General features: G+C 27.5%; 1 protein-coding gene and 1 long non-coding RNA gene across 2 annotated transcripts in view; both read right to left on the reverse strand.

Moving 5' to 3' along the window:
• LOC107168011 (uncharacterized) overlaps window positions 1-2,510 on the reverse strand; it is a 126,352-nt gene extending 123,842 nt beyond the window's left edge. The window contains exon 1 of the mRNA XM_015517265.2: window positions 2,004-2,510. The gene's annotated coding sequence lies outside the window, so the exon portion shown is untranslated. The remainder of the gene's footprint in view (window positions 1-2,003) is intronic.
• Window positions 2,511-3,551: 1,041 nt separating this feature from the next.
• On the reverse strand, window positions 3,552-3,964 carry LOC149055997 (uncharacterized). The gene is made up of 2 exons (XR_016191351.1): window positions 3,724-3,964; window positions 3,552-3,632 (listed from the first exon to the last, which is right to left on the reverse strand). It is a non-coding gene; the product is annotated as an uncharacterized LOC149055997 (long non-coding RNA).
• Between the last annotated feature and the right edge of the window lie 7,844 nt (window positions 3,965-11,808).

Here is an 11,808-nt window from a genome sequence, read left to right on the forward strand (position 1 = left end):
CTCTTTTTTAATCTTTTTTGCGGGACGCAACTAACCTACTGATAATATTTTCGGACGCAAGTAGTATACTCCCCTTCATTAAATGCCAACGATATTACGAAATAAAGCACTGACAATAACTTTCAGTAACTCTACTTGAAATCTTTGCAACTTCAACAAAATTACAGTAAATACACTCATCAAATATATTAATTAAACTAATCACCACCAACTATTTAAATGTTAGTTCAAGTACTACAGATATTATAACTGTATCGAATAATACTACGACCTCATCGTTAATTCCTACAAATATTTAAAAATAAATTAAAGATGTTATATGACAGTAAAATAAAACCTATCAAATAAAGCTATGTGCGAAGTTATTAAATCTGAACAAAATGTATTTTACGTGTATCTGCTTTAAAATATTTGAATTAAACAGTAATATGTGTGTATTTTAAATGTGTTCTATTTTTGCGTTTATTACATTTTCATTTTATTCATTTTGATATTTGTGAGCCCTATTGAAATCTCCTTTTATAGCGTATCACCAATCAAGTGTTAAATCGTAATAATTAAAAAATAACATATTTTTTAAGTTTTTGATAATTTTCATTTAAAATTGCATAAAAAAAACTATTGCATACAATTTGTACGCTAAAAATAACTTGTAAGCTTAATTATATTGAAGATCATGCATAAAAATTTGGTATATAAGTAATAATAATATTATTTCTTTCTGAGTTAATCGAAGAACTTCTGAAAATTCTGTTCTAAACAATTACGCATTTACAAGCTATTATTATTTGTTACTTAAAGTTCCTAGGTTCTGTTAATTGCATATTATTACATTGAACGTGGATAGTGTATATATGGTAAATTAATAAAATTCTATACCCATACAGGAGGTTTTTATGGTTTACCAAATGGTTACCCGTGTGTATTATAATGAAACACTACTTTGCAGTGCTACAATACTATCTGTTAAATGAAACACTTGATTTTTATAATATAACTTTGATCCTAACTTACATTATATTATTTTGATATAAAATTTAACAACATTTATTTCGTTATGAGAATTTATTTTTGATAAACTATAATATTATATCTAAGTTATATTCAAAAAAAAATATTGTTTACTTTATTATAATAATAAAGAAAAAACTAAAATCGTGTACTAAAAACAATATTAGTACATTAATATATTAAATTTAACTATTTAAAAAAAAAAATTTTAATTAAAAACTAGTAATTACTTAAGGTAGGAACCTAACTTAAGTAGGTTGCCTTGCAAATAAGTATCGTATAAGAAAGAAGTATATCTTCGTGAAATGTACAATTCTAAATGAAATACTTGAAAGCTAAAAGAAACAAAATTCATGATTATTGAAAACCTGAAATTCCACTCATGTTAATTGAATTAGGTTCGTCGAGTTAGAATATTTATATGATATCATAAAAACCAAGTCAATTTATTGTAAAATATTGCATCAATTAAATTATACAGATATAGGTTAAGTCATGCGTGTACATTTTGAATATAGGTACGCATTTTAAAACCTAATGGAAGACAATAGTATAATATGTAAAATATGTTATAATTATTTAAGGCTTAATTTTCTAATGAATTACCTATGAATAGATATAGATTACAGTGCTTATAATAGGTACATTTGATCGTAATACCTATACAGTGTAATATGTGTAAAGAAAAAAATTGGCATTATATTATATGGATCCATTATACTTAGAGAGACTTATTTTCTCGTCCCATGTACATCAAAGTGTTTTTCGACAACATCTATAATATTCATTAGCCAAGTTATTAATGATAAATGGTAATACATATTACATTTATTCGGTTTTGTACAAGAAGTTGTTCAATCAGTATAATTATTATTTGTTACACAATATAAACATTAGAGTTATGATATTGTTTACTAAGATCTGCATGTGATATATTTAGACATACAACAAAAAGTAAAATGTACTACAACTACAATGAATATAATACGTACCAACGGACTAAGTTATAAAATCAAACGATTAAAAATTATTGGACATAATAATATTACGCAACTGCGATGGAACAATTTCGCGATGTTTTCGGGCGGAATAAAGTGGCGGCGGCGTCGGCGAGAGTCGGAATCGTCGGGATTTGAACGGCGCAGAGGCGACGGTGTGGCGGGAAAAATATAATTTTTTTTTTTATTTTCAAAAAAAAAATTCTATGACAAGTAATCTCGGTTGTTTCGGTGGGTGGCGGTCGGTCCGGTTGGGGAGAGGGCGGTCACTCACGTGCGTTCTAAGCGTGTTCGCGCGCCGGTCGGTAGCGAGCGAGTGATGGACCGCGGGTGCCGACAACTGCCGTTATACTGTTGCGGAGCGTACACGCACTATCGGAATGATGGTATATACGCGATGTACGTGTAAACGCGGAGACGGCGGCGAGATAAACCTATGCAGCGCAGCGGTTTCGACGGTTCCGGGCTGCGCTCGTGGGCATCGTATACCTTTTTACGTGTGCTGGTGCGCGCGAGCGTATACGCAGAGTTCAACACCGTATACTGTGTGACGCGCCACCATGGCCACTGGGTTCGTGGCCATCGGCGGCAGTGGCTAGCAGTAGGTGCGCAGGGAGAGAAGGATGTGTCACGGCGGCGGCCACGACGCGCGCGCAATTATTGTAGCCGCCCGCCGCCGCCGTCTCTCAGCCCTAGCTACGGCATCAAACAAGTGGTTCGCGCAACAGTGTGCGCGACGTGCGACCACCAACCCGAACACCCAGTGTTATGTGTTGTTTAAGCGTTATAACTATATTGTGATTATTATTATTCTGCCACCATGTTTTACACCACTCGGGGTCGCGAACAGGAGGTCAAATTATTATTATTATTATTATTATATATTTTTACATTATTGTCTTTTATTTACGATTGTGAAAGTGTTTGGTGTACTAGTAGAGTACTAGCGATAAGTCTATTAAGTATAATTTTATTAAAATGTGAATAGGAACATACTATTTACAAAGAAAAAATTTATTTCTTCTCATCTGTGTGTGGCAATCGTATTATTATATACCTAGGCTTATCAAATAGAGATTATACAATTTTTTTATATAATTTTTTTATAGTCAGTTTGTTCTTACAGTGGTTTATAGATACTTATGTGCATTTTGACACCAGTTTTGAAGACAACACCAGCCTATAGAAGAAGAAATTAGTTTTAAGAAATCCGGTAATACAATTGTATACACTAAAAAATTACACGTTGGCTATGTCATCGTTTTTAATTTAAATAATTACAGAAGGTTTTTGGTATCTCTCATTGTGTCTTAAGACAAAAATTTAATGCAATCTTATACTTTCATGGTATTTTCTGGTTAGAAAATTTAATTTGGTTGGCATTTTTTTCTAGATAATTGATAATAACTAGGGCTCGGAAGTTATAGGAGTTAAAAAAGGCAAAATATGCATGCAAATATGCACAAAAAAATTGTAAAATATGCATGAAAATATGTTAAATATGCAAAATAAAATTTATTAAATATGCAAACAAATTTACTACGTATATACAAAAAAATTTATTTTTTATGTTTGGCTTAATGTTTTGGCTTGTATTTTGTGATGGATTGTAATTTTTTCAATCTAAAAATATATATAGAATAAAATTTATTTGAAAAATTATATTAATTTTTTTTTAATTCATTAAACATATAGATTATTGTAACCGTCATACCTGTAAATTCACTTTAACTTCACAGATCTTACAAAATAGAATAGTACCGTCTGTTGAAAAAACATTTTCGCCGAATTCTAAAACGAATTTTCTAGTTTGTGATATTTTCGGCATATTATAATTTTTTTAAACACGTAGGTAGATTTTACAGAACACGGACGAATTTATTACACGCGACAGTTCACACATGACTGACGGGGAAAATATACTTGCCCATATAATTCAGTCATACACCTATAAATACACTATTATATAGAACAAATCGCTATTAGATTAACGATAACGTCGATAGCATAGACGTTAGTGTAATAAAGATAAATACGCTCCGTTGATACGTCGTGACTGTTAATTTAATCGAAAATAAATAAAATAATTATTAGGAAAAACATCAATTTGTGTAGAAAATATTAAATGAGAATAAAAATTCAATGAAAATTGAAAAATATGCATAAAAAGCATATGAAAATTGAGAAATATGCATAAAAAGCATATGAAAATTGAGAAATATGCACTTTTTTCTAAAATTGACAAAATACGCAAAAATATGCACTTTAAATTTTTTTATTTAATCTTGTCATTGTATAAAATGGATTTCTAGCTTGGTCTGCTATAAATTAAGCAAAAATAAAATATGCAACTCCTACAACTTCCGAGCCCTAATAATAACTAATAATAGGTAACTATGGTAAAATATAATTATATTTATGCAGCATCAGTTTTTACGAAAAATCTAGATGGCAAAAGCTTGAAATATTCACCAAGTATTGAGACTAGTATTACTGTAAAATATACAGATATTTTTTTCGACAAATGTTGGACTTATTTTAATTTTATATTATACATTAGTCAATAGTTATATCATTATTCGCAATATTTTTAGAAAAAATTATTTACAGAATTATAAAAGGTCAATAATAATAAAAATAACATAAACAACCCTTAAAATACGAATCCGTTCGTCTCAACTTGAATTAATTAATAAGAATACAATGATTAACCTAATCAATAATACTACAATATATTATATATCAGAGCTAATTTATTATTATTTACATTAAAATGGGTTAATGCAATTAGTTTTACTGGTATATATCTTTTTACATATTTTTTTTTTTTAACTTATTATTACGAAAAATAATCCTAACCTTTTTTTTCAACTTTATTTTATCATAAAATTATGAAAAACAATTATTATAGACCTACCTTTAATGTATATTTTTTAAAGTACATTTGTTTCGTTCCAATCAAGTTTGAAAAACAATGGTGATTATAATACGTGTTGATTGTTTCAGCGTGTACCTACTTCTATAGGTTGTGTTATGTTTTAATCCGACAATAATTAATCATCACATTCTAAAAATTATTTCGAGTGGAATATATACCAGTGATGGTGATGAATTAACTGTAATATGGTATTAAAATCATATAAATATTATGTAAATATATAATACAACTCTAAACGTTAAAAAAAAATTACCAAGTTATTTTATTTCAAGTCTTTCTCGAAGGCTAAAATTTTTATACCTCACAATCTACTCCATATTTCTAGTACACATTACAAACTACAAAGATAATGAACCTTTTCGCTTTTGTAACTATATCAATAGTTAATTTGGATGTCTTTTCCTATCATCTCTATATTTGTAAATTGATTCTTAATTTAAATTGTACAATTAACTTAGTCATATCTTATAACTTATATTATTTATGGTGCTCCGCTTGTATATTGTAATATATATCTATTACTTTAAATAAATTAATACATGATAATAATTATATTAAACGAAAAACCACTCCCAAGAGGGACCCACATCAAGTGTTAAATTATATAATAATATAGGTATGTACTTATAAATAATTTCCGAATAAGTAGGTACTATTTTAAGATGTAATTATTAAAATAGTATGCAAATGATCGGAATATCTTATCACAATAATTAAGTTTAAGCAGATCTATCTAATTACTTATACATTATGTATTTTTTTATTACCTACTTATTACATAAAAAATTAAAAGCAAAATAATTAAATTTTAACATTAAAAATAGGAATTTAAAGATTACTCTTTAAAATAATGTCCATGTCACTAATAACAACCCTAAACATAATAAAATATTCTAAATCATCCAAGACTTTTAGTATGATTAAAACTTAATTTTATAGTCATATATATTTAAATAAAAACATCACAACTAAAGAATGATCAAGTAGGCTAAAAGGGTACTGATATCGAACAGGATCACAGATGATTACTCTTTCTGAGCAAATCGGCTTAACTAGAGAAACATATGTCGATTACTATATTTTCCTTTGTGGTACCGAAACATATATTGTTATTATGAATAGCATCTAAACTGTGCGTCACTAAATAGCAGAACTAGGGCTGACATAGTCTTACTGACAATCAATAGCAAAATATAAAGAAGAAAAGAAAAATATCCATCACTAAGTTAATAAAGTAAATTAGTAAATTGTATACAGTGAAACCTCTAAATACCGTACACGCTCGGTCGCTTAAACGTCGTCCGCTATTTGGAGGTGTCCGCTATTAAGAGGGAAAATACAGTGAGTACACATTTCACCGTTCCCAAAATTCCGTCCGTTATTTGTAGATGCCCGCTATAGAGAGGTGTCCGTTAAAGGAGGTTTCACTGTAATGATTAATGATTATGCTATAATTATAATCTTCCATTAAAGTACCTATTATACTCTAAAATAATAAAATATTCTAATTCAAATATAATTCATTTTTTAATTTTCAATAATTTATTTTAACACAGCTTATACTATCATTCAACTTTAAAATAATAAGATAGGTATTTATTTTTATTTTAGTATAATACAATAGTAGAAATACAGTCTAAGAACAATTTCTAAAATTCTTTTATCTGTTTGTTAAAAAAATTATTAACTATACAACATTTTATCAAGATCTTTACATCTAGTGATAGAAAACCAAGCAAAGGATATTGCATTCAGACTTCTTAAAACCACTTTGAGAAGAATTTATAAGCTACCCACAATAATTGGCTTTGACTTTAATCTTTTACTTGTTAGTCTTTTCTCGATATAATAATGCTGTCTTAGTGTCTTATTATTTTTAACCCACTAATATAGCCAATATAGGTGTTATATTAATTTCTGTATAGGAAAAAACCTTCAAACATATTTTAAGAGATACTGAACCACTTTATTTTACTTTGCAAAATAAATTAAAACATACATTTTGATGTACTTATTAAGTAATTATAAAAATTTGGCAAGACCTGTATTTGAATTAGGATAAAAACAAAAAGATATGAGAATTAAAAAATTAATACATAGAAAAAGCACATGTATTTATTTACAGTTATAAAACCTTCTTTATATTGTGTCCGAAAAAAAATGGATTAAAGATTGTATTTTTATTATTTATATAACATATAGCAGATATAACTCTCCTTGATATAAAAATGGTTTCATAATAATTAAATAAAGTTTTAAAGAACTTCATATGCCATATATTATGAAAAAATACATTGTTTTGTTGTTTTAATTCTATATAACTTATAATAAATATAATATAATGTTTAAGCCCAAATGAAATGAATAAATTCAAATTTCTATAAATTTAAAATTCTTTTGAACGGTTTTCTTTGTAACTCCAATCATCAATATGGCCTTTTTTTTAATAGGTACGCAAAGTATAATTTGTTAAAGGTATTATAAATTGTAAAATACCTACTAAACCTAACCTAACTGTATCCTATTATTATATTAATTTTAAATTATAAATATGTTGATTAACTTATAGATATCATTATATTATTATATCATCTTAATTTCAATAAATGATATTCTAGTTCTTGGTCTAAACAAACTGAAATAATTAATATAAAGGTAAAAGGTGTATTATATTATACATATTAGTTATACAAATATGGGAGAAAATAAAGTTTCAACGGTGTTTGATATGACTTTTGAGTGGATACTAAAATAATTGTAATATACATTTGTGTTTAAAACCTTAATACCTTGTTAACTGCTACACTGTTTTAAATAGAGATCCATTTCTAATGAAGTAGTCATCTACTTTTGTTAATTAATTTATAGGTAGCATTTTATTTTTATGACAAATGAATATTACAGAATCATGTGGATTTTTTATAATACGAATTTAAATACACTTAATATGTTAGTATAATTTCAATTTCAAATTCAGCCTATGAACACTCATAAGTAAGTTTATATTTTAAATGATTTTAGATTCCAGCGATAATTGATTTAATTGAATATAATTAGTTTTTTTAGGAGATAAAAAATAATCAATCATTTAATATAATAATTGAAAAAAAAATAAAAAAATAATCTGGGCATTGTTTAAAATTGTAATTTATTATCAAAATAATTCTGTTGTAGCCTTTTTTATGTTATTTTCCTATAGTAACTACTTAAACATTTTCTTTCTCTGATCACTGATTTTGCTAATCAGTGACAAAGAGTTACAAATTAGTTCATCCACCTTTGATTATTGGCTTTGTAATTTATTCACAGAAATAGTCAATAGATCATATTGTTATTTTTATATGTAATTAAATGAATTTGAAAGGTAAATCTGACCCACCCACCCCACCCAAAATATAATTAAAAATTGTAATTTACGTAAGTAATTTAATTATAATTATTTACCATCTGATCAAGTGGATACCCAATAATATGACAACTATGTTTGATTATTGATTATATTTAAAAATTTTATTAAAAACAAGTTAATAAAAATTCTGATGGCATTTTCCATAGTATAATATAATGTTATAATATTATATATAAATAAGTCATGCACGATTAAAGACATTTTGTTGACGAACAAAACGTCTATAAATACTTATCAAATAATCTCTCGTATTGCCATTTTATCTTGAAAAACGTGGTAGTATAAGTACACGTGGTAATAGCAATATCAATTATTTTATCATCCACATTAAATAAGTACACCAGTACAAATATTTTGAAACAAATTAGTATCAATTTTGTATATGTTTTTAATATACTTACGATCCTCTAATATTTCTGAATATTTTTTTATTAGATTATTTCAATAAAATGTCAACTCATAAGCGAAATAATTCCTTTACAAATTATTTTTGTAAAAAAATAAAAACAACCGAGAACGATACAAGCACAAGTTCTACATCGACCGCAATAATAAGGTGCATATAAACAAACTACAACGGAATCTACAAATTACATTACTGATATTTGCTGCTGTTTAGATAAAAAGGTTAGTGATAAATTAAAATATAAGTTATTTACTAAAGTTTGGGTATCTGATGAAAAGTTTACGTTCCCTACGTCGGGAAATAGAAATTTAAAATTTAAATTAAATTGGATTAAATGATTTCCGTCGTTATGTTACACTAAAATGTAAGATTTTAGAGCGATGTTCATATCGTGTAGTAATATTTTATCATAATTTTTTTTAGCAAAAGTGCATACAAAAAACCAGGATTATTGATTACAAAACCTTTCAATAAATGGAAAAATGGAATATAAAGTTATAACACACATAAAAACACAGATAATCATAAAAATTAAGTTTTTAATGCAGACAATTTTATTTCTGTTTATTTCAACAAAGAGTTAGATATTTATCAAAAAATCTATTGTGCACGTGCTAATTAAATTTCAGAAATAAAAAGAAATTAACTCTGGTTATTCAAGCTATTATATTGTGTGGACGTCAGGGGCATATTCAGCTCATCTTCCAGCGGGGGGAAGAAGGGCGAAAAATTGATTCATTGATGAAAATTATTATTATTACTATCACTATTGTAGATATACTACCCTATGTACGAATGTCTGTGTCCCATTCTGCACCCCTGGAAAAAAATTCTAATGTCATGCCTGATTAAACTCTCCAGTTTCAAGCAAAATATTCCAGATTTATTTTTAATTCTTGATCATAATAAATGGTATTTAATATTATAATCTAAATAGTTAGGTTGGGCTAAGTTAGGTAGTAGCATAGAAATACAAGAGCTCTATAACGACTAAAATTACAAAAGATAAAAGAGAGGTATGGAATCAACGGTCTAATGTATTGAATTTTAAATTCAAAATTCATGATCATAAATGAAATTATAATTCATTTCAACGACTTTATAAAATAATTAGAGCATAAAATGAAAACAAGAAATAATGTTTATACAGTACTTCTCTCAAAAATGCTAATTATAAACAAAATAAACTAAAAACCTCAATAATAATCACTAAAAATGATTATAAATATCCAAAAACATATAATAGAGCATTAATAATTTTATAAAATATTTCAACATAAAAAAAACCCTAAATGTTAACCAAAACTTATGAAGAAAAACATAAAAAACCATTATTTTAGTTTTCAAAACCACTTTAATAATTAGGATTTATAATAGTAGGTTAAAAAAAAAGTCAGAACACTCAATCAGTGGCGGCTTGAACTTTTTTTCCCTCGAATCACGTTTAATATTTTTACACTACCCACCCTAAAATATAGTTATTAGATATTACTTATTATTATACATTATCTGCTGAGTACACATATTATATTTATTATTTATAATTTAACATTTAAATACCAACCTACAAAAATGGTCCAGCTTACCTTTTCCAACCATAAGACCTATCCACCCACCCACCCATTAATATTTTTGCGAATCACGTGATTCGAATATACTCCCTTCAAGCCACTGCACTCAATTCTACATTAACATATTGACGGATACTATTATTTGAAAAAAAAAACAATTATTATGATATTAATGATGTTATTCTATTAGATTGCAAACCTGTGTATACTTAACCTAATGTGTGTAAAATACCTGACAAAATTAAAAATTCATTTAAAAATGGCATTAGTTTTTTTGTTTTATAATAATAAAATAACTTGTGGTTATTATTTGGGTTTAATTGTTGTAAAAAATAGTTTTCATTTTCTTTAACTAAAGAGAATTAAAAATTACCAATATATTTTACAGTTTACTATACTAACTTAGCAGGTGGTTCATTTAACGTTTTTCTTAAACTATTGGCATTATTAAAAATTTAAAATAAATAATTTATAAATATCAGGGGCGTATTTATGGGGGTGGCTGAGGGAGCTTCAGCCCCCCCCCCTGAAATCCAGGAATTGTTTATGAAGTCTGCGTATTATGTCCTATCAGATGTCAATTTTCTAACTCATATAGGCTGAATTGGGAATTTCAATTGGAGAAAATACCACAGCCCCTCCCCGCAAAAAAAAAAATATATATATATATATAATTATATATCTAAATACGCCCCTGATAAATATATTGTTCTTGCATATTATTTTTATATTTGTAATTATCTCAGGTCGTTGTGATATTGACTAATTTCGTCAATATTTGAACCTCAAATACTTAAAAAATAAAACACACTATGTATATTTAGTGCATTTAAATTGCTTTTACAACAGTTCAGAAATTAAATTTTTAAGCTTGTTGATACAACAAATGCCTTACGTTAATTGAATCATATAAAGTACCTGCATAATATTTAATCACCACTAGTAAGTGAAGAAGTCAACCAACATTAAATTATTATATAATATTTAAATTATTGAATACTTTGACTATTCCATATTACACTAGATCATATCCGCTTATCTCATATGTATTGATTAAGTTTATTTGTCACAGTCGATCGTAAACGCTTATCGTGAGCAGACGTGCAGGACCTCCGTCCGTTATCGCTATTCGCTAATGGCGTTCTATTCCCAGTTAAAATATGTCCCGTAATATCCCAAAACGTAATCTATCATCATCGTCTACCAAAGACAGCGAACAAAAAAGCAAAATATTTGTTACTCCCAACAGATACGCCTCTCTCTCCGAAGATGCTGATTTTCCTCCGGAGGTGTTCAGCCCTCCACCCGTCAAATTGTCATCTCAGGATCAGCTCAATATGCCGCCGGCCAACATGGAGTCATCCTCTCCTACTAAAGTTCAGACACCTCCCTTTTACGTAAGTGAAGGATACGAAATTTCCACGCTCAAAAACGCTCTATTTGATATAACTGAATCGTCGAACATTCTATTTAAA

This window comes from Diuraphis noxia, unplaced genomic scaffold (genome assembly GCF_037042655.1).
Source record: "Diuraphis noxia isolate RWA-SAM2 unplaced genomic scaffold, SU_Dnox_SAM2 contig0004, whole genome shotgun sequence".
Classification (NCBI taxonomy): Eukaryota; Metazoa; Arthropoda; class Insecta; order Hemiptera; family Aphididae; genus Diuraphis; species Diuraphis noxia.